At 38.7% G+C, this 25,234-nt stretch overlaps 1 protein-coding gene across 7 annotated transcripts in view; it reads right to left on the bottom strand.

The window, feature by feature from the left end:
- Window positions 1–24,919, bottom strand: part of CNTN4 (contactin 4) — a 913,336-nt gene extending 888,417 nt beyond the window's left edge. For all 7 annotated transcript variants that reach the window (XM_041761632.1, XM_041761629.1, XM_041761630.1 and 4 more), the window contains exon 1: window positions 24,712–24,919. The gene's annotated coding sequence lies outside the window, so the exon portion shown is untranslated. The remainder of the gene's footprint in view (window positions 1–24,711) is intronic.
- Window positions 24,920–25,234: the final 315 nt, after the last annotated feature.

Raw genomic sequence — 25,234 nt, 5'->3', positions numbered from 1 at the left:
AGCTTTTTGAATAAGTGAGGATGTCTACTCTAATCCCATGCACTGAATTTCCATCACCATAAGCTAAATAACCTAAATTCTGCTGGTTTGGATGCTATCACTTTCCAAACTGACCTCATGATATATGTGTTTAGGAGATAAAAGTAATACAGATCACAGTCCTCAGAGTGTGATCATTGTCAACACTGGATGAATATTGACCCAAAGACTCACTGTCTTTGAGACCTTGACAGGTTAGCTAACTTTCTCTAAGCCTCACTCCATTCATTAGGAAAACAGTAATAATGATAGTTCTTGCCATTGTGATGTTTCTGTGAACATTAAATTTAATATATTGAATGTGCCACGTGAGAAGTATTAGCTACTATCCATATGTCCATTTTGAAATACATATTTTCTTTTAGCCAACTTAAAAAAACAGAATTCACCAAGTACTCAACAGTGACTGATTGGCTCAGGGTTGTAATCAGCAGGTAATGGAACAGTGAGGAAAGAAACTGGCAGAGGATTAAAAATAAACCACAAATTATCGGCAAGTAGATAAAGCCCTGACTGCATAATCATTACCAAACAGACTCTATCTTTGTCTTCCCATGTAGTAACATGTCACTTTCTTTTAAGGGTTTCAGTGAAACACACTCTGCAAAAGCTTTCAATTTGAACAAGAAAGGGAGTGTAGAAATAAACAGCTTGTAACAACATAGACTTCAACTTTTCCGTACTCTGCTTGAAAGAATGGCATTCAGAGGCAGAACAAAATTCAGTGTCAAGTAATTTTCTACTCATGATCTGATGCCACTCAACTTTGAGTTTGCTTTTACCTATACCAGTGGAGCTTACAATCTTTTAATTCAGTACATGAGTTATAGTTCCCTATAGCACCTTTTAAGCACTGGCAAGGTTCTAGAATAATAATGAATGTAGCTCCATTGAGCCCAAACCTCTAGCATCTCATAGATGGAAGAACTGTTGGCTCTGAGGAGCTGAACTGAACTCAGCACATATTTCCAATATAGATTCTGATCCTTGTACAACCGGTAGAGTTGCACAGAACTCTTGACAGGAGTATAAAAAGTTAAGAGACTCAAATTATTGGTCATGCAATTTCTTTGTTATTTTAGGAATGTTCTTGATTTCTAGCAATCAATTCAAAACAGTGAATAGAGGAAAGAGATAAGTTTCAATCATGTACTTGTTCTCAAAGGATTATTACTACAGTTAAATTAACCCGAATTTCCCACTATATTAGGATCATGCAATCCCTGTCTCACTCACTCCACTTAATTCAAATGAATTCTTAAAAAAAAAATGAGGGGGATCCCTGGGTGGCTCAATGGTTTAGTGCTGCCTTCAGCCCCGGGCATGATCCTGGAGTCCCAGGATCAAGTCCCACATCAGGCTCCCTGTATGGAGCCTGCTTCTCCCTCTGCCTGTGTCTCTGTCTCTCTCTTTCTGTCTCTCATGAATAAATAAATAAAATCTTTAAGAAAAAAAAAAATGAAAGAGATAGAGGTGAAAGAAAGAAAGAGAAAGAAAGAAAGAAAGAAAGAAAGAAAGAAAGAAAGAAAGAAAGAAAGAAGAAAGAGGAAAGACGGGGGGGGGGGGGGGGGGAGGGAGGGAGGAAGGAAGAGGGAGCCCTGGGTGGCTCAGCGGTTGGGTGGCTGCCTTCGCCTCAGACAGTGATCCTGGGATCCGAGATCAAGTCCTGCATTAGGCTCCTGCGAAGAGCCTACTTTTCCCTCTGCCTATGTCTCTGCCTCTCTGTGTGTCTCTCATGAATAAATAAATCAATCTGAGAAAGAGAAAGAAAGAAAGAAAGAAGAAAGAAAGAAAGAAAGAAAGAAAGAAAGAAAGAAAGAGAGAGAGAGAGAAAGAAAAAAAGAGCAAAAGGCATCCACTAGGTTCTGAAGCATGATTCCCAGGAAGATACTTCTGAGACTTCTCTAATGTAACTGTTATCTCAGAACATGAAGCCACTCCCTTAGCCACCCATATCAGGACTGTGGTAGATACCTGGTAAAGGGTAGCTGATCCCAGAGCAGTACTCTACCAGGTGGCCCCTAGCAAGAACACAGCTCCCAGAACTGGGAAGATCCAGTCTTTTCATGAAAAAAGAGAGGTAATTCACTTGGAAAGATAGAGAGAGAGAAACAGCGTGTGCGCAGAGACCACCAAGATGAGAAAGAATGAATGGCTAAATCTCAATAACTATGTAACAGTGGAACAGAAATCCTTAAACTGTTAATGCTCCCAAAGAGGTGAATGTCAAAAGATCCCACATAACCTGCTAGTCCTAAACTTTCCTGTCCTGGTTGAGGTCCAGGTGTATGACAGTTGTGTAGCTTCCCAAAATTCCCATCCAAACATTCCATGTGGAAGACATTTCCCTCTTCTTTATGCCTATATTTCACTTTCTGATGTGCCCCCATTATTATTTAACAGAACCTAAATAAGTCTCTGCTGCTTGTAACCAAAGGAGGACAAAACACATCTAAAAGTAAGAAAGGAGTTACTTGATGAGTTTTCAACTATGTTTAAAGCACACTCTCCCTTCCTCCTCTCAATCTTTTCATACACAGCACTTAGTTTTATATATCTAATTAACCTAATTATCATTCCATTCAAAACAATTATGTGGGGGATCCCTGGGTGGCGCAGCGGTTTAGCGCCTGCCTTTGGCCCAGGGCGTGATCCTGGAGACCCGGGATCGAATCCCACATCAGGCTCCCGGTGCATGGAGCCTGCTTCTCCCTCTGCCTGTGTCTCTGCCTCTCTCTCTCTCGCTCTCTCTATCATAAATAAATAAATAAATAAATAAAACAATTATGTGCTTAAGCAGCTAACACCATCAAGTATAGTGCTATAGAACGGAAGGTGCTCAGTAAATCTTATTAATGACTAAATAAATCCTACAGAACAAAAAAATTATTAAATCAATATTTCTTAATTATAAAGCATAAATCTATTAGAAACCCAGATCTCTACTTTTTATTGCCCAGAAAGTACAAGAAAAGGTGTCAGATAAAACCAAAAGTAGAATTCACTCAGATTTACTAAGGATTTTAATATTAGCGACTGTGTGACATAATGAAATGTGCCATGTGTTGGGAATACAAAGGAAGCACAATTATCTCATACTCTAAGAGAAGATATGGACAAGAAAATATAACACATAGTAGAGACACAGTATTCATTCTCCATTCTATCTCATAAGAGCCTAAGGGCTCTAACTAGATAGAAATCAGTGAGCTCCCTAAAAAAACAAAAAACACAACCATACGTATTGATGGGCAGTCCATAGAGACAGTGGATTGTTTAACACTCAGACATTCCAATAGCTATATTTACAGCTCCATAATCAATCATAATAATATAAGTCTACACTGTCTTATTTTAAGAAATCATAGTAAGATCACACTATAGGAAGGTCTTCTAATACAACACAGCCACAATCAATGCCAAATATACCAAGAAAAAAATCCTAAACATGATAGGAATTTTAAAATTAAAACATACATACACATACACGCATACGAAACAAAAATCTTAGAGAGGAATCCATGACTTCAAAGAGAAAAGAATCCTGTTTACCAAGCCCGAAAAAGGCCCCATTTTTAACAACATTCCAAGGTGACTTTAATGGCATGGTTAATGGGGATGAGAAAGTAAGTTTGAGTGCAAATTGAAACTGATATCGTTCTAATTACTATATTGTTCATATTTTTGGTATAATCTCTTCTCCTCTCTCTTACTACATCACCTCTCCAAAATCTTTCATTGGGCTGGACATTTTACCTGACTTCTGGCACACTCTTAGGCAGAATATGTTGCCTATTGAAAGTGACTTCCCTCTAATCTTCATTCTATGTGCAAACCTTGCCACAGGGAGATTCCTCTTGCTCTTCATGCTTTGATAGTCTAGAGTTTTATCTTTTGGCTTGTCTTTGTAGAATTGTTTTAAGTACTCCTGGCTTTGACTAGCCCACAACTTAAAGTCTTTTCATCTATTTATATATTTAAAAATTCACCAGGGCCTAATCAAGAAGAATTAATCTGGCCATGTACCTTCTTCGGTACTCCTAATTGCTATTCATTTCAGCTTTACTTGGGGACAGTCAGGATGATGTCAGGTTGCTTGGTGATCCCAAATGTAGTTTTGATGTGTTAAGTGATGCAGGACAAGAGCTGTAAATCTGAAACTCTAACACTCATCCCGTAGCCCCAAAACACAAAGTAAATTTCTAAGGAAACCTCCAGTAATAAATCATCATATGTCAACAACTAATTATAGTCATTGTAGTGCTAGAAAATTACAGCATCTCAATAAATCTTGTGAGATGTCATTTCAAAAACAGGTTGTGGGTGGTGTGAAGGGACATAACACTGATGGATTTAGTATAAGACAATATATCTGAACATTCCTCTAAGCAGTGATAACACAGTAGTTGGACCAACCAAAGAAAGGTATGCTTTAGAAAAAGCACCACTTAAAACTGCCTGGATATTGGTCAGCATGGACCTCTTTAATACATAAAGATGAATAAATCTATGTGATTCTGAATGGACAAGTGTAATAATGCAAAATAAAAGGGGAAACACTCATGAAAGCAGGTATAACTATGTCACAACAGTCAACCATGACCTCATACAAGAATGCCTAATATAAGCTGCATCACTTGGGCATGTGATCACTTGTAACGCTTTGTGAAAATCACTAATGTTGACAGATTATGAAATGAACTTTTGCTAATCACTAGAGGGCTAGTAGATCAATTCAAAAGTTAAGACATTGTATAGAGAATGTAAATTCTGACCATTTCTTTGGAGGGCAATCTAGAAATAAATATAAATGTCAAAAATGCAAAACGTACTACTTTTGGACTGAGAAATTCCAACTCCTCTTCCCAGAATTTATTCTACAGATATATTCACATATGTCTACAAAACTAATGTTTATAGTAACAAAAGCCTGTAAAAGAACAAAATCATGATGAGCAGGGTTCTAGTATTATGCTCTTGGACAAGGGAATATATATTCCAAGTAGTCATTGGCAAGCAAGAGATGGTTATGTATAGACTATGGGGACTGATATCTAAGATTCATCTTTAAGTGAAGAAAGGTATTCCATGTCATCATCTTTACAATAGATGTTCAGATTTTTCTTTTAATTAAAGAAATAACATACACATGTTCATCTAGAGTAAACACCCCTGGAAAGATAAAGAGATAATAGTAACATTTACTCTAGAGAAAGAACTATCAGAAGATGATAGAAAGAAAGTTTAGTTTTGACCAGATGCCCTTTCATACTATTAAAATGCACACTCACAGATACATAACCTTTATGGAAAAATAATTTAAAAACACAAAGGGTTATAAGGCAAACTGAAATGGAAAGTTCAGACATTATCCAGGGAAATTAAACAACATTAATAGCTGGTAAAAATCAATCAAGGTACCAGACCCTACTTCTTCATCAGCACCAGAATTTTTTATTTAATTATTTATGATTTAAATAATAGGAAAGCTAAACAGATTTAAAAACTAGTAAAGTATGAAATTAAGGTTTCTATAAGACTCTCAAACTTGTGTCCACCTAAACTAACTTCATTTTCCCAGTGTTACATTTTCCTACATCATTCTGATCACAGCCTTCCCTCCAAACATCCTTTCACTCAGCTCAGTCTAAGGCTTTCTTAACCAATGACAAATTTGTCATTTATACATAATAAGTTATGAATCAACCTCTTCCTTCCCTCCTGTCTCTTTACATGCTATTTTCTTCACTTGGAACTTTCATCTCTGGTGGTTTGTAGGACTAGCATGTTCTCAACTTTCAGTCTCAAAATTCATATTCACCAAGAAACCTTTAATTCACTACACTTTAAGATTCTGCCTACATTATACTCCATCTTAGCACCTTCATCTCCTACAGAACATGTATTTCAGTTAAAAAAATATTTTTACTTTAAGTATTAACCTTTTTTTTTCCCCATTTCCCCTATCAGACTCTAAGCTCCATGAAGGCAGGGTCCATTTCTGGCATTTTTTTTCTACCTACGGGATCTAATGTAGCCCTAGCACTACTCATTATTATAGGTTCCATGGATGAATGAAGTGAAGTCAAAAAGGATAGTCCAGGGATCCCTGGGTGGCGCAGCGGTTTGGCGCCTGCCTTTGGCTCAGGGCGCGATCCTGGAGACCCGGGATCGAATCCCACATCAGGCTCCCGGTGCATGGAGCCTGCTTCTCCCTCCGCCTGTGTCTCTGCCTCTCTCTCTCTCTCTCTGTGACTATCATAAATAAATAAATAAATAATTAATTAAAAAAAAAAAAAAAAAAAAGGATAGTCCACTCACATTTTTCTAAATTATCCCATTTGACAAGAAGACCAAAGCCACATCTAAAAACCTGTAATACCATAAATTTGTATGAAGTAATAAATTCCATTCTATGCTCCCATTGATTCTAAATGGCATTTATGAAATCACCCAATTCATCGGAAAATATCAGTGTTGAAGATAGTAGAATTAGATGCCATCTACTGCTCTTCCTTCTGCAAAAAATATGATGTCAACACTAGGGACAAGGACATCCAAGTAAAATCCTTTGAAAAACAATGGGAGAACCTCCTTGAAACAGAGATAATCTTGGTGTAGCAGTAAGGATTTTCCAGAGGAACAGACTAATGGAGTGTGTGCATGTGTGTGTGTGAGAGAGAAAGAGAGAAAGAGACAGAAAGAAATATATTTATTTTAAGAAACTGGCTTATATGATTGTGGAAGCTGTCAAATACAAAATCTGTAGACTAGGCATGAGACCTATAGGCGGGAGACACAGGAAGAGTTGGTTGCATCCTGAGTTCAAAAGCAATCTTCTGGAAGAACTGTCTCTTCTTGGGGGGGGGGGGGGGGTCAATGTTATTCTTAAGGCCTTTAACTGAATGCATAAGGCCCACCCATATTATGGATCTGCTTTATTCAAAATCTCCTGATTTAAATGTTAATCTCACCTTAAAAAAGAAAAAAAAAAAAGAAACCCTCACAGTATCATCCAGATGTATTTGACCAAATATGTGTACTGTGGTCCAGCAAAGTTGACACACAAGATTAGCCATTATACTTTATTAAGAAGACCCCACATTGTCACTTACATTTACTCAATTTATCTTCTCTGGCAAAATGAAAGACATACAACTGAAAACTTTTTATAAATGTCATCATAAGATATAAAGGCATGTACTTTTAAAATGAAACATCATTTTCTGAGCGACTAATAAGCATTCATTTGAATGCATACATAAATCCACTAAGTTTTACTGCCAATAGTCAAAATCATTATTTTCCCTTTGTTTAAGTTTGTGGCCAGAATAACAAAAATCTATCAAACTTACTATTTTCTAGAAGCTTAGCACTACTTGGAAGCCTATCTTTATGAAAAATATGTTTATACAGTGAATTTTGAGCATTCAAATACATTCAGATTAATATAACATATAATTTATATACAAAAATTACCCATTTACTATAACTACAAAAATTCTGCTTACATGCAAATGCCAGTATGTCTGAAAATCTTCCTATTTAGAAAGGGTTCTCAAAATTTGAAAAACTTTCCCAAACCCCTATAATTTATAAAGATTTATCATCTCTGCAATAAAATATAATTCTGAAAGCAATGTGTACATGCTGATGTCTTTTAACCATATACTGATCATCAAACATAAAAATCTCTTCCTTAGCCAGGATTCCAATGTTTAAGAGGCAGGGACTGTTTCTTAGTTCCCATAGATTGAATGTTTGCCAAAATTCAAACATTGAAACCTTAGCCACCATGTGATGATAAATGGAAGTTGGCCTCTGGGAGGTGTTTAGCCATGAAGGCAGAGTTTTCATGAATGAGATTAGTGCCTTTAAAGGTTAAAAAAAAAAGACCCCAGAGATTATAGTGATGGTTGTTCAAGAACCAGAAAGTGGGTTGTCACCATACACTAAACATGCCAGCAATCTGATCCTGAATTTCCTAGTCTTCAGAACTGTAAAGAATGTAACTTCTCTTGTTTATAAGGGACTCAGTCCATGGTCCTGTGTTAAAGGAGTCCAAATAGTCTACAACATTACTCAAATAAATTTCAGAAACATGTATTTCACAAAGCACATAAAGATTCTGAGATGTACTAATGTTAAAAAATATTGTTTAAAAATCCAGAAATTCTTAAGCTCATTCTCCTAAGAAAAATTTTTAAAGGTAATCTATTTATATCTCAAAGAATTAGTGTTCTGCAGAACATGCTCTAGTTCCCAAACCTGGCTGAACATCAGAATCACATGGGGAGTGTATTCAAAATATAGTTTCCTAACCCTCATCCCCAGAGTCTCTGATTCAATACCTCTAGAGTGGGGCTGCAAATCTTTATTTTCTTCCAAAGTGCTAAGGTTTTTCTCAGGATCATATTTTGTAGCACTTAGCCCAGAAAGTTTATATGCAGTCCCATAAATATGGCCCCCTCTTCTACTTCCAAGTTAAGGACAGGGAATGTTTTTTATATTGAACAGTAGGCCTTCTGCAATGCCTTCCTTCTAAAAGAAAGTCAGTAAGAGTTTAGTGGTGAATGACTATATGTGAACAATGCCAGACTGTTCAACTCAGGTTAAACTCAGACACATTTATGTTCAGGCTACTATAAGGGCACCCTGGACGAAGATGAAATCTAACGGCACAAATACAAAGACTTCCAGATCCACAGTTAACAAGTTTGCAGGCTCTGCCCAAAACGCTAATAAGCTTTAGCTCATTACTATAATAACAGAGCCTCTAGAAACACATTTGCAGAAAAGATATTAAGTATCAGCTAGACCAAGGTGGGAACTTTCAGCTACTGATCTTATGAAATATCAGAAGGTACTGGTTTATGTGAACTATTCAGAGAAGACACAGGCTTATGAAGCAGCAAGGTGGGGCTGTGGCTGCATGAGATGTTAGAACTCCTTCTGAATAATGCCACTGAAATCTAAATCAAATCTAAAAAGAGGAAGGTAGAGATATTTACATGCCAAATTTCCAGCCATCTTTCCCCTATTCTGCAGAACCCTGGGATGAGAGTCCTTACTATAAACTGAGGAATATGTCATAGGCTATTCAAGGGGATGACTTTTCTAATTCCTGGAGAGGCCCAAAACTATTAAGTGATGCACCTTAAAAAGGTAACCCATGTGTCTGTACTGCACAAGTTCCCATAAAGGGATAACATTATAAGGCGGGTGGCAAATAAGAAGCATCTCTAAACATGTGCACATAACTGGGAGAACCTCTTTACATTTCTTTGGTAGCAAGCAAGAATAACCAACACTGAAACCTAAGAAAGAAAAAAGGGACTCTATAAAAAAGAATCTGTGCAGATCATGGGACAGATGTGAGAAAGAGGGAACCTAGCAGTTCCAATAATCCCCAGTAGCAGATACCACTGGACAGTCTAGCCAGGACAATAACAAACTAAAAATAAATAAATAAGCCTTCCTATATCTTCATCCTGCATGACTGAGCTCAAGATTCCACATAAGAAGAGAGTCTAATAATCCAAATGTCCAGAGGTGCAGGTCACATGTTGCACATTGGTATACTGAGGCAGAAGGAGGGGCCTGGCTGAGAAAGTCACCAGAAAAACTTCCTCACCCACTTCCTAGTTGGGAGTGGGCAGATTTATCAACCAAAAAAACCTTGAATAGTGGAAGCAATTTTGCTGTTGAGAAGGTGAACTGACTCCTTCCTGTGAATTAAAAGAAAAGAAATGTCCACTACACTCTCAATAGTTATTATTTAAAATGTTGTTAAACAGCATTAATTTCAAAAAAAAACAGCATTAATTTCTCTTCAACAACATCTTTGGACAGCAAATGCTATTAGCAAAGGAAGGTACTTCAGTCACAGGAGAGAGAAATGAAATGAAGCTAGAAAATATGGTAGATAGCAGGTGGGCACTGGACACCTTGCCATGTAAACCTCTGACATTTCAAATAAAATATACTTAAACTAAAAAAAAGAATGTCTTATACTTCATTGAATTGTCCATTTGGTAACCTACAGCCATGAGACAATTATTTTCATACAGTAATATAAAAATCACCTTAATTACTTTGTGAGATGCATTTTTTTCATCATATGCATAAGAACCTTTGTTGTTTGCTCATTTTCTGAGTTTTTTAATTTAAGCCCCAAATCACTTATTAATCCCTATGCATACTGAATTTAAATATGAAATGCATTAAACAAGTATAAATATTTCATACAAATAAAATGAAAATGCGGTGTTGTACCCAGTTTACTGTTATCCTACATAATTAACATGAACCAGAATAGAAAATAAGAACTAATCATAGGTCAAGGATACATCTAAAAGCCTAGACAAGTTATGGATACCACTCTGCATCCCACCCCAAACACATCATTCAGATCTCACATTGAATTCAGATAGATCTTTAAAATTTGACAATCTGATACCATCCTGGCCCTTTAAAATCTTAAAATGACTTTCTATGGTCTAAAGGATATGGCCCAATTTTCTCTTAATCCCCAAGTTGTCTCACATGCTACAGATGCTACTTCATACAATTCTGTGATCAACAAATCACAGTCACAAGTAATGTACTTGTTCTCTGCCAGATCCTAGGGCATCATTCTTATTCTAGTCTATGAAATTGTATAATGAAAAGACTCTGCTGCCACAGGCCCACATCCCACTGATACCCAGCTCTTTGTCATTCTCTGAAGATACTATTTTCTCTCATGAGCCATAACACTGTGCACACTATATCCTCTTTAAGTGCTCTTTCCAAACTCAGTATGCAAATACTATCCATCTTTCCACTTCATCTCAATTATCAATTCTTCCTCATAATCTCCATGCAACTGGAGATGGAGACACCATAATATCCCATTTTACATTGTAATTTGAATTTTCATACTAAATAAAAGCTTCTTAAAAGCATATATAACATGTCTTTTCACACACACACACACACACACACACACACACACACAATAAATTTATCCTTAAAACTGGATATGCAGAAATTCACCAAAGGCTGATCAATTACACTGATAGGTAAAATGGTAGATATTGTACTTGAAGTTCCTAATTCCAGCATAGGCAAGAATGGCTTGAAATACTCCATCACTAAGGGCTTAAAAAATAACATGATCAGAACATATTCCCACGAAAGGCAAGAGCTTCCCTACAATGATTTCTAAAGCACTGTCTATCCCATTCACATTGACCATATTCTCCCAGAATTTCTAAAAATGTGTTTGTTGTGTGTGTCATATCCACCATATTAGATTCTGACTCTCATTTGGGCAAACATTACTGTACCTATCATTAATCCTATAGTATCAGGTCCTTAATATATAATTAAGCATGTTGAGTATATACTTGACACTTGGGCCTAGTAGCAGATAACCAGTTGGTTCAGTTAGTTAAGAATATAAGTCAATGCCTATCAATCTTTAATGTGAATACAAATGAAGATCCTGATACAGGTCAGAATGGCAGCCTAAGTTTTGTATTTCTCACAAATTCCCAGGAAATGCCAATGGTATCAAGGTCTTGGGCAAACTTCCTTCTCTGAATGATATTCTGTCCTGAATTACAGACTGTATATTTATACTGTATACATAGGCCCTGCTAGAATGGATGTTCCTAGTCAATGAGAAATAGAGTACATGACACCAAGGATCAATAGCAAACTCAAATAATTGATAGACAATTCACTGTATTATTTTCTGATACAAAGAAAACAGTTCTTGGGGCAGCCCAGGTGGCTTAGAGGTTTAGCACCACCTTCAGCCCAGGGCGTGATCCTGGAGACCAGGGATGGAGTCCCACGTCGGGCTCCCTGCATGGATCCTGCTTCTCCCTCTGCCTGTGTCTCTGCCTCTCTCTCTCTCTCTCTCTCTCTCTCTCTGTGTCTCTCATGAATAAATAAATAAAATCTTTGGGATCCCTGGGTGGCTCAGCAGTTTAGCGCCTGCCTTCGGCCCAGGGCATAATCCTGGAGTCCCGGGATCGAATCCCACATCAGGCTCCCTACATGGAGCCTGTTTCTCCCTCTGCCTGTGTCTCTGCCTCCCTCTCATGAATAAATAAAATCTTGAAAAGAAAAGGAAAGAAAAAAAAGAAAAGAAAAGAAAAGAAAAGAAAAGAAAAGAAAAGAAAAGAAAAGGAAAGGAAAGGAAAGGAAAGGAAAGGAAAGGAAAGGAAAGGAAAGAAAAGAAAAGAAAAGAAAAGAAAAGAAAAGAAAAGAAAAGAAAAGAAATGAAAACAGTTCCTTACACTCTCTTAACTTACTGAGCCAGGTAATTCTAGTAATTGAAGATGGTGTAATCTATCAATGAAAATATGTTTCTGTAGTTCTTTCTAAGATCTAAAAGCCTAAGAAGGCAGAAATGGCAGGATTTCTACCATCCTTTCCATTCAAAGTGTATCCTTTAGGACTTTCACAAATACTTGGTCCGGTACTCTGAAGAATCACTTAAAAATTGTAGTACATAGTGCATTTTGGGAATAACTTAATGACAGATAATACTAGGACAGTAATGATTAGAAGCCTGCAGTCAGGCTAATTTCCATAACAGAGCCACAACTTAGATTATACAGGCTGTAAGTAATGGATAGAAATCTGTCAAGGAATTAAGATTCTGATGTGAATTAGTTTAGTAGATAGCAGAGGGAAATGTAAATCACAATGGAATCCAGTAGATAAGTTCTTATTTGTATGTGTTAGAAAAATAGGAACATAAAAGTAATTAAGAAATCTAAGTAATAAGGTTAAATGATTAATTATCAACAAAACAATATAAAAGTATTATTTGAGTTCCATAAACCGCACAGTAACCATAAATACAAGGAGGAAGCAGAGAAATATTCAAAACAAACTTACTAACAATGTTTCCTTCTTTAAATGTTATATTAACAGGAAGTAAAATATGAACAACTTGTTTCTTTTCAAATATGTAAAACTCCTTTATTGTAGGCATATTAATAATACACCAGCATTATGTTACATTTGCTAAGTTTTAAAATACAAAGCACCCATAAAGAAGCTGCTATTCTCTAGAAGAAACAGAAATTCATTTCTCAGTAATGTCACTATTATAAATAAAAAGATGTATAAATCTTTTGAAAAATTTCAATCATATCTGACTGAAAGCAACTTGAAACATTTTTATATTTCTACTCTGTCACATGTCAGCATTTCCTTTTGCAACATAGCAAGATAGGCTATAGCTGAAGTAAAAAGAATACAGATGAGAGCCTATTCGGTAATTCATTCTTTTTTAATAAGTAAGACTCTTAACCATAGCCAAAACCATTTCTCCAAAATGAAATTTCAAATAGTGCTAATCACATTTCAGTTCTGATATGGTGGTTCTCTATAATAGTCAACATAAAACAACACACTATGGAAATGTTGCCTTCTTTTGTTTCTACACAGCCAAGAGAGATCATAATATCTACCCATGTATAAAGACACGTAAATATAAATCACTTTATTGACTATTTTAAAAGAATGACATTTCAAGTTCGTAAATTATAACTTTCATGTTTCATCAACATAGGTATCATACTGAATAAATGTGTGAAAAGCATAGGATCATGGGGCGCCTGGGTGGCTCAATGGTTGAACATCTGCCTTCAGCTCAGGTAGTGATCCTGGGGTCCTGGGATTGAGTCCCGTGTCGGGCTCCCCACGGAGGAGGCTGCTTCCCCCTCTGTCTATGTCTCTGCCTCTTTCTCCTTGTCTCTCATGAATAAAAAATAAAATCTTAAAAAAATTGGATCATAATAATAAGCCTGGCATTTTAAGGGATGGTCTAATTATGTGCCTGGCACTAGGCTCTGTGTATATATGATTAATTCATTTTAGTCTTCACAACCCTGCAAAATTTTCTCCATTATACAGGTAGGGAAAACAAAGCTGAGAGAGGTTATATAACTTACACTAATATTACTAGTGGTGGAACCAGAATTTGAGTCATCAAATCATTCTGAATCACCAAGTATGCCTGCAGGCTCTTTTTTAGAAGATATAAAATAGTGTTTTCCACCTGCAGAGACGGAACCCTAACCTAAAACACAGAATTCGTCATTTTGGGATGTGCATTATATTATGTTCCTTTTCTTAAGAGTTAAATCTTAATAGGGGCAACTGGCTGGCTCAGTCAGTGGAACATGCAACTCTTGATTTCAGGGTTGTAATTTCAAGCCGACAGTGGGTGTAGGGATCACTTAAAAGTAAAATCTTGAAGAAAAAGAGTTAACTTTAGAATACTGATTTAAGGAGTTACATTATAGGAAAACTACTAAAATTTGTCAAAATTTATTAATTAAGAAGAACAGACGACTGCTGCTCTAAATAACAGTAACATTTTAAAAACTGTTTATTATAGCACAGAATATAAACTACAATATGCTGATAAACTGCTATTAATAAAAGTGAGTAGAGTTATTGGAACTATGAATTCATGATAACTCTATGTTACATAGTGCATATACAGACGTTACCACCACCTTGAAAATATCCAAAACTGTCACAGTGTCTCAAATTCTGACCATTAGGTTCAAAAAAAGAAAATGGAAAGGAAACACTAGGAATTTTAAAGCAAGAACCTACTAACTGGTGAATGAAACCTGGAAATGTGCTAAAGAAAATAGAATGTCTTCATACAGTAAAGACAATGTGCTCAGAGTACAGACGAAATTTACTGTACTGCAAGTAAGACAGGCAACATTCCACAACTGTAACACAGGAATCTTCACAAATGTGATTTTGCTGAAAGGCGTATCACCAACACATGTGACAACATTATCAAAGCAGATAATTTTCTATTACACTTACCTCCCAGTTCCTCAGTCAAGAATGTAGGAAAAGGTGAAACTAAGAACAGAGAAGATGTGAAATGCCCATACTATTCTCTCACCAAAAAAAAAAAGTCTGTTGGGGTACAGAGGGCCTGGGAGGTGGGGCAGGGGTGGGGGGAGGGAAGGAGAAAAACTTCAGAGCCTCTTTAAGAATCTACTCAACCTGTTAAATATATACTTTGAATGGTTTGTATATAACTTTATTCTAGTTCACAAACAGTAAGAAACAGCAAATAGAAATGGCTAGTTCACTAAAGCAAGGAATCAAATATGATCACTAAAAGGCATTAGAAAGCAGACAAAGGTCATTCAAGGTAGGTACCCACATCTCAGCTGCACTTGATGAGATCCTGCTACACAGTCCAATGTTCTCATTAAGTATTTCAACAAACATATAAAGCATCCATGTGTACTATGTTCTGTGTAAACTGCAAAGTACATAGTATAAGGCTAATTTTTTAGAGCTTAGAATGTGCTATGAACACTGTACTCATCTTAAATAATTATCAATTAATGTTCATAGCATCTCTATAAGGGAGGCACATTCAACTTCACAGATTTTAAAAACTGCCTTGGGAAGGGTTTTTAAGAAAATGTTCAAGATCACACAGCTGGTAAGTGCAGAACAAATCTAGGTCTGTCTGAATCAAAGGCCCAGGCTCTTGTCTAAACTTCTAGCCTATATTCATCATGGTGCTCCTGTGCTATCAGGAAGTAAATCATATTCCGCCTCCTGTTTAAGGGATAAAGTAATATTTTTACAGATTCCCATTTAATAATATTGTTAAAGACAAACTTCTATTTATAATCACTTAGTTCTGAGAATTCTAGTTAACCATATTTGTATTATAATTTTTACTATGCATTCAAAATGTGACCTGGGTGCCTAGGTGGCTCAGTCACTTAAGAGGCCAACTCTTGATTTCGGCTCAGGTCATGATCTTGGGGATGCGAGATGGAGCCCCACTTTGGGCTCTGCACTCAGGAGGAAATCTGCTTGAGATTCTCTTTTCCTTTCCCTCTACCCCTATCCCCATACTCTCTGTTTCTTACTCTCTCTCTCAAATACATAAATCTTTTAAAAAATAAAAAATAAATGTGACCTAGGTAAACATTTTCTTTTTAAGGCTGTCATTCACCTAATTAAATGCAGTAAAAGTAGTCCTTGGACTTGTAATTAATTTGCTAATCTGTGAGAAGTCTAGAATCAATAGCTAGCTAACAGCTAATCAAATGAGTCACTAAAGACAAAAAATATTCATATTTCATAATTGAAAGCAATCATAATACAGATTATAATACAAATTTGTACAACTCAAAATGATGGCAGTGTGCCTAGAATCAAGCCTCATAAAACATATTTGAGGATTTGAGTCACATCACTATTTTTTTCATTTTTCTTCTCCTCCAAACTGGACCTATCTCAGCATAAGCACACTCATAACACCTGTCCTCACTGGAAATTTCCATGACAAACTTAAAAGGCATAGGCAACATAAATTATCAAGGTTTCTATTAGGACAGTTGTACAAGGTACAAATTTTTACACCCAAAAGTTCAGCTCAAAGGTGGACAGTATATTTTACTATGGTATAAACAAAAAAGACTTTTGTATGCATTTTTTTTAAACCTCAAGATCATTATGGAATTAGTAGTACTTCTGCTATCCTAACCCACATTTTCTCATGAACCAAACTTTCTTCCCAGAAATGCACCACTTTTATTTAATTAACAGTGATAAATGCATATTTTAAGTGTTATAAGCTGAAATTGACCCTGTCCAAACATGGAAAATATTTTCTCTTTCCAAACCATGAAAACTGCTGACTCTGGCTTTAAATAAGCCAGAAAAAATAAAAACTTATCTTAAAAGGAACTGATCTCACAGCCAATTCCTGCTCTTTTAAGTTTCAAACCCCAAAAATCTTTCTCAAATATTTCCTAATTACTCTCACTGACTTGTTTACTCTACTTATCACCAACTCCTGGTAATATCATTAATGCTCTATGAACATGTATTTCCTCAGCTCTTTGTATCTTTGGTGTCTACCATGTTTTAGGCAAGAGATATCCAAATATGAATATCATTAATCAATTAAAATCTGTTTATTGGAAGCTTACTAGAATTTAGGCACTGAACTAATAAGTTTTTTGCAAGCAGTACTCCAAATAATCTTCATAAAACTCCTATGCCTTTAGGTACTATCCAATTTTTAAGATTTGTCCATCAATAAATTAAGTGATTTAGTTTATTATATCTTTTAATTATCTGAACAACCCTCCAAAATGCATATCATCCCACTATACAGCTAATGAAACTGAAACCTAGAAAAGGTAGGCAGCTTGCTGTGACACAATTACACAGATAGTGCAAAATGGATCTAGGACTGGTGAGCAATCTGTCTGACTCCAAATTTCAAGCCCTTATCTGCTGTCTCAAGGAACTTTCATGGTACTATGTGACATACAAAATAACATTACAATGTAGTAGGTTAGGGCAATGAATGTCCCAATCTACCCAGGACTTTATGGTTTTAACAATCAATGTCCAACATCCTAGGAAACCCTCAGTCTTGGGTTGATCACCTTCATGACAGATGTTCTATCAGTGGCATAGAAAAAAAAAATAGGAGTCCCTACAGAAAAGGCAACCACTATGCCTTAGTAATACTGAAAGAGGCTTAACAGAGTGGCAATTGAGCTGAACATTACGCAAACTATAATAAACATGGTGGAGAAAGATGGCAAGAGTAGACCAAACAAAAAGGCAATGTAAACAAAGGTATGCAAAAAAATCACTTGCCAGTTTCCAGGGTGGGCACCTACACCACAGATCTGGAAAGGGGAACACAACTGGGAAGTGCAAATGGAAAGGAAAACATCATCTAGGAGCGACAAAATAAGTTTTATAAAAGGAAGTTAAGCATGAGGATGTGGTTTTCACTTCCACTTCTCTTCACATCTCTAGAGAGATAGGCTTTCAAGAAATGAGAGCTTTCACTTTATGATTTAGTGATGAAGATATGTGCCTTGGTAGGGGAATACCAAGTGATTCCTGACTGGGAGTCTGACTTGCAACAAGCAGCAAAAGATCTCACTTCTCTAGTCATTCTCACTGTGTCTCATGCCCTTTCTGGAAACAATTACTGTGGACAGTAAGAGTCAGTGCTCTTTCTTAAGTAGAAGAGCATGTTTTAATCCATAAGTAGGATATAGAGTTTCACTCAGACCACAATGCACTAAGAATGGGATAGTACCAGATGATGGAACATTCCTAAGCACTAGAAAGAAATGAGAGACAGAGAAATATGAAGAGGCAGATTATGGAGAATTGTTAGGGCAGTGAAAATACTCTCCATGATACTATAATGATGGATATATGTCATTAAACATGTATTTGTCCAAACCCATAGAAGTACAACACCAATGGTTGTTTATACTAAGATAAACTGTGAATTTAGGGTGATTATGATGTGCCAAAGTAGGTTCATCCTGGGTAAAATATGTACCATTCTGGCGAGTGGTGTTGATGATGTCTAGGAGCAGGAGTATATGAGGAATCTCTGTACTGCCCTCTAAGTTTTGATGTAAATCTGAAAGTGCTCTTAAAAGTCTTGAGGGGCACCTGAGTGATTCACTTGGTTAGGCATCCAACTCTTGGTTTCCATTCAGGTCACGATCTAGGGGTAGTGAGATCAAGTCCCACTTCGGGATCTGCACTCAGGGCAGAGTACACTGGAGATTCTCTCGCTCTTCCTCTGCTCTTTCCCACACCCCCGCCAAAGAAAAAAATAAATAAAATCTAAAAAATAAATAAATAAAGTCTTAAAACCAACACTAGAATGACATAGTAACAAAGGCCAAAATTAAAAGGAAGGGAATAGCCATTTACCAGGCAAATAACCTACACACACACACACACTACATACACACATATTCCTTTCTCTATACCTAGAAAAAGGAAAATAGAGAATTGGCTGGCAATCTCACGTTCATTTAGTAGAAATCTGTAGCTTCCCACTTATTGGGAAATCTGCTAGTTATTCACCATACCTGTTTTCTGCGCACTCAGTGTGACTCCATTTCTTAGCTTCCCTTTCAGAAAGGACTGGCCAAGTAAAGGAGTTCTGCCCAATGGAATGTGGGTAGAAGCCATGATAATTACCCCCAGTAGGAGCCTATAAAATCCTCCTGTGAAACCTGTCAGTACAGTTCTCTCCTCATACCCCATACACCTTGTCTGAACAAGGGGTACTCGGGACTTAGAAGATGATAAAGCCAGGAGAGGGTAAGAAACCAGATTCCTGAAGTGACCCCATGGGAAGCCTTCAATCAGAATTAATGCTGTGACTACTGAACTACCCCACATAAGCAAGAAGGAGAAAGCATTTTAAGTCACTGCAAATTTAGAGTTTACCTGTTACAGCAGCCAGAGTTAGCTTTTCGTACACCCTGTGGGACTCTGCTCACTAGGAGTCTAAAAATACGATAGTAAGCAAATGTAAACCTCTCTATCCTCCTAGCTCATTAAATCATAAAAAGGGACTTAAACACACACAGACACACATATAAATGGCATGGGTATGACAAAATTTGGAAGCAAGGTAAATTTAGGGGAAAAATACAGGGCATTTCTTAAAACAAAAGGTTCAGGGAAGTTAGGAAATGAAACAGGGTCTTTTGAGAAAGAGGTGACTGATAAGCATACAAGTGTATCTGCCAACTACATGTTGAGAACACATGTGTCATTAATTATTTGGGGAGATGCCACAAATACACAGTGAACAAGAAAAAAATGACTTATAATACTGCAAAATGAATGGTCTTAGCAAAAAAGTACACTCTCACTATTAACCATCTCACTTTTCTACCAGTCTATTTGAAATCAAAACTGTAAGAGGTATTTTTATAAAGGACAAATACACAGGAAAGGTGAGACAAGGCAGATTTTCTAATATAAGTGGGACAAGATAACAGGATGAGACCAAGAGGGATCATTTTCTTTTACAGGATGCTCGATATTGGTTGAAGTCCCTTTAGTCATGTGGTAAATACTCAAAAAAGTTTTGCAAAGCTCAAAGGACAAGAAAAGAGTTTTCTTTCTTGGGAGCTGGGAATGCTGATGAAGTACAATGCTTTTCATCAAAAGAAAAATCTGAGGAGGATATTTTAGCTCTGAATTTACCAGAAAGAATATTTGCTTAGGCAAAGAAATGAACAGGAATTTCTCTTTATTTACTGCAGCATAAAAATGATAGCCAGGGATTCCCACAATAAAAGCTAAAGAGAAAAAATAAAATTAAAAAAAAAAAAGCTAAAGAGAAAGACTATAATTGAGGGCACAGATTCTGATCATCTGTTTATCAGAAGTGAAAAACCATTGTAGTGGAGAGTCTTACTTTAAATATCTGATCCAAGTAAGTACTCAAGATAAACCTATATAGCATATCTAATTATCATTATATTTTATATTAGATGTAATCTTTTTTCTTCTTAAGGATTTTTTAATTCTCCTCCAACTTTTTTACATAGAAAGAAAAAGTGGTCCAACGGCTACAGTAAGAAAAGTACTAAGGAAAGAATAAACAATATAATGAAGCTGTTAAGAAAATCAACTCTAGAGCCAGAGAACTGGTTCAAATCCCAGCTCTGCCACTTACTGGCTATGTTGAGCAAATGACTTAATTTCTCTACACCAAGTTTTCCTTATTTATACAACAGAGACAACTAAGAAGGGCAAAGTGCTTAGTAAAGTATCTCAAAAATAGTAAGGGCTATCTATATATGTTTTAACTGCTTCTATTATCTTTTTCCTTATAAATGTCCTGGTTTGTCTGCCAGGAAAACCAGGGGTTGGGGGAAGGAAGGGTAAGTAACATTTACTGAACATGGAGGTAATATCACACATAGTAATCGAGTGTCAGAAATGCTCGCTGTTCACCTAATCGTTTCTTCTCCTTCCTGGACACACAACTATACATATTCCCCAGGCTCCATTATAGTAAGATCCACCTACATACAATGGAGTTATGGCCACTGGAATGAAAGCAAAAGTGATACGCATGATTTGCAGGTCTGAACAATGAACATTCTCCAAGTTCTTTTTCCTTCCAAAGCCTTGATGAATGCAGATGAGCATGTGACCCTGCTGAAGAAGAAAGACAGAGATCATGAAGGAATGCTGCCAGAATCATCCAGTTGGGGACTTAACACGAATGAGAATATTCCATGTTTGAAGAAGTGCACTTTTTGGATTCATCTGTTATAGCTATTAACCTGCCCTAAATTAAATAGATAAGCTCTATACCTATACTCTCATGTTTAATCCCTACTATGATTCTTTCAAACAAATGTCCCAATTTTACAGCTAAGGAAACTGAGACTCAAAAAAGTTATGGCACTCTCTTGTCCAATATCATGAATGTAATAATTGGTAGGGCCACATCCAGGTTAATCTGCTGCAAGGTTTTTTTTTTTAATCTTTCCACCATCTGCACAATACTGCAACATGGAAAATGTCTTTCTTTTCCTCACTCTTCTTGGTTTCCTCACTTTTTAACTTTTTAACTGGAACTTCAGTCTAAGTTAAAATTTCATTTTTTTCCTTCTGTATACCCAATTTGGGAGATCCAGGATGACCCATATATCACATTCATCTCTTCTGCCTCATTCTGTCCACATATGTGTTCATGACCAGGAAACAGTGTTCTTAACCCATCTGTTACAGGAGACACAGATTTCTAGCAGTTTTCCAACTGGCTACCATATCAAAGATGGTGAATGGCAAAGCCAGAAGTAAGAAAAGAAAGTTAAAAACTCTCCCAATCATCAGTGATTTCCAAAGTGGGGTATATACCACAAGGGCTATGCAGAGCAATTCGCTGGAATGCATAAAAATATTAGAACTTCTGATTCATAAGTTTTGCTTTATTAATCCTTTAGCTTTTTTCTGTACCTATTTTATAATACAAGTAGTATATCAACATAGTAGTATATATGTATAACTTATTAATAAATTTTATTGAGTATGGCCAAATTTTCTTCTGATAGTATATAATAAAAAAATAAAGATCAGTAAGTCTGGGTAACAAATCTGGTCTCCCTCACCAGACTTAAGATACTGTGTTATGGAAAAATAAAACGACAAAACTTTCCACATCTGTTTATACAGGCATCTTCCTGCTCACCGTAAGAAATAGACTAATTCAGTTAAAATCATATAAAAGCATGTCTCACAAAAGATTAAATTTTTTAAATAAAAACCAAGATTAAAACTATATTATGTCTCTGTCTTTGAATATAACAGAGAAGAACCCAACAAATTAAACATGGCAGAAAATTCGGAACTATAAAGGGGAGTTTTCTGCTGAGAAGCTCAATTATTCAGGTTACCTTTATTTTTTAAGAAATCAATTGAAGTAACAGATGTCCTGTGTACCTTTCAGAGGAAAACTTCTAGCCAAAAGATTTAGTGCTTAGAGGAAAAATAATTAGAAGACCTACTTCTGAATAAGGAAAAGAACTAGAGAGGTGGAGAAAAAAGCTAACATTATTTAAAAAGTTTGCTCTCTATTCACTGTTAATGTCTCACCATTATGAAATGACTATGGAAAGAGGTGCTGAGCTGACTGAAGGAGACAAAGTCTCCCAAGTTAATGGAACTAGAAACTGTTTTTAGAAAGGCTACCAAAAAGAAAATCTGCCTCTGCTGAAATTTTCATATAGCTCTGACCTGCACGCTTAAACAATAGGTCTTTTCTCTTATGAGTCTTAGCCCCTAATTTAAAAAAGATCAGTTTTTCCAATCTCACCTCTAACCTGACAGGGTCCACAATGAAAAATAATGAAGTTTATCACCGTGATCCCTTCATATCAATCCAGAGCAGCTGAAGTTGGTTTAAACAAACAAACAAAAATCAATGGTATTTTATAATGTGGCAAAAATAATATTCCCATGGAACTTGTTTCTGGTTCTTAGCAAACACTCCCACCACCCATTGTGGAGATTCACATAAGTCTTGAATGAATCAAGATGATGACAGAAAAATAAAGTTATGAGTGAAACGCACATTTTCTCATGAATGCCACAAAAATCACCTCGAGATGTCAGTCTCTATGACACAATGCTCTTTTTCACCCACTTGGATAAAGACTGGGAGAACAAACTTGCTAATCGCCCTGATCTAAATGCTTCTGCAGGGACCTGCCTGCTGGAAATCTACCCCACTCTCTAAAGGGCATAAACCCTGAAATACAAAAATAAAAGCACATTCCAAATTATTGCTGCAAGTGTCCAAACAAATCAATTACATGGAATTATTCTCTGAAATATCCAGCTCCCATCACAGTAAACTGCAGATGCTTCCCATGCAATTAAAAGACGGTTATTCAGACAGACATGTCCCCGCCCCTATGTTGATTTCAGTAGGAAAACTAGAAAAAGTTCCAGGTGCTTTCCTCCCAGGAGCTCTTCCTTGCAAACCAACCTCCAACACACCCCAAGATCCACCACCCCACCTCCACGCAGACCACTCACCCAAAGTGATCAATCACACTAATCTGCCCTACACGACTACCTCCGCAAACCTTTTCGCTACCAATCTGGAGACCGCCCCGCCAGCAACCAACCTCCTTAGCTTCGCGAAGCGCGAAGCAGCCTCCTTGCCGGGAATCCGCTGTGCTGCAAAATGTTCTCATGCATCAGACTCCCTGACTGGTTCAGAGAGATTGAGCAGCCTACGTCCTCTTACCCTCACCTCCACACCTTTCATAAATAATAGAATATATAACGCGAATCACAAAGACCAAAAAAAAAAAAAAAAAAGACCGCACGCAGGTTTTGAGCCCTCCTTTCCAGCAGGAGAGTGCGGGTTGGTTCTGCGGGGTGCGTGGCGCACATCTCCGTCGATGTCTGGGATGTCTGGGTCCGAGGAGGAGACAAGGCGGTGGTCTTTGCGTGCAAAAGAAACTACAAATCCACACACACACACACCACCACCACCACCACCACCGAAGTTGCTGGAGGTTATCGCGCCACCCCAACAAGCCCCCGGGGCAGGGAGCCTGCGTAGACCAGGTACGCGTCAGGAAAGCGGGGACCTGGACGGTGCGCCTCGCCGCCGTACCCCCGGGGTTCAGCACGGAGCCCGGGGCACAGCCGGCACCGTCAAAACCAGTGTCTGTTCCCACAAGGCTCCTTCCACCACCGCCACCGGCTCCTGCTCCCTTACGTCCTAAATCCCTTCAAACACCCGCCCAAGTTCGCCCCCTTCCCCACGGCGGGCTCCACAGCTGGGCAACGAGCGCCCCGCGGGCGGGCGGGGGGGCGGGGGGACCAACGTCGCCCAGACCCGGGCGGGCGCCAGGAGTGAGGGTGCACGGAGAGGGGGCAGGAGCCCGAACCGGCTGATTTTCACGATTCCTGGAGCATTACGCGCTCTGGGCTACTTGTTCGGCGGCTGCCTTGCAGGGCAACAAACTTCTTTCCCGACTGAAAAGAAGGGTCGCGGGGGGGTGAAGGCTGCGTCGTCGGTGCCCTGCCGCCTCCGGGGTCCAGGGCGCTCAGTTACGGCTGCGCCGACCCCGCCGGGCTGCCGGGCTGCCGGGCTCGAGGCAGTACGGCCCTCAGCCCCCGTCCAGCCCTGCAGGGGTGGGAGCCCCAGGCAGCCCCCCCTTTGCACTCCGCAGCCTCGGAGCACCGTGGTCCGGCCCCAAAACCCGAGAGGCAGAGCGCCCGGGGCAGCACGCGCGCGCCCAGGCTGGAGCGGACCCTGCCCGCCCGCGCCTCACTCACCTCAGCACCTGAGCGCCGCGGCGCCCGCCACAGCCTCCGGGTGCGGCGTCGGCACGGCCGGAGGGTCCCGCTGGAGTGGCGAAAGCTGCCTACTTGCGACCAATCCCCGCGTTGAACCCGGTGCTCTGTCGGACGCCGCGCTCCCCTCCCTCCCGGCGCTCGCGGCGGCTCCAAAAACCCGGCGCGGCGGAGTTGAGGCGGCGGGTTCCTCAGCCTCGAGGAGGCGGAGACGCGTGCAGGAGAGGAGAGACGCCGGGAGGGCGGGAGCCGGCGCGCTGCCGGGCTGAGCATGCGCAGTGCGCGGCGGGAGGAGGCGCGCGCCCGGGAGCAGCACCTGGCCGGCCCCGGCCGCGAGAGGAGGCCCCGGGCCCCTGCGCGCCGCCCTGGGAAAGGGCGCCGCACCTGGACCCGGAGCTCGCGACGACAGCCCGGCCCCCGCGCAGAGGTTTAGAGGACGTGCCGCTCCGCGACGGGGGGCAGACAGCGCCGTGGCCCCTTCCTTTGAGACCCGGGTAGTGGGGCG

Source organism: Vulpes lagopus, chromosome 7, assembly GCF_018345385.1.
Source record: "Vulpes lagopus strain Blue_001 chromosome 7, ASM1834538v1, whole genome shotgun sequence".
NCBI classification, from domain to species: domain Eukaryota; kingdom Metazoa; phylum Chordata; class Mammalia; order Carnivora; family Canidae; genus Vulpes; species Vulpes lagopus.
The sequence above is the reverse complement of the archived record's forward strand: the minus strand, read 5'-3'. Positions and strand labels throughout refer to the sequence as shown.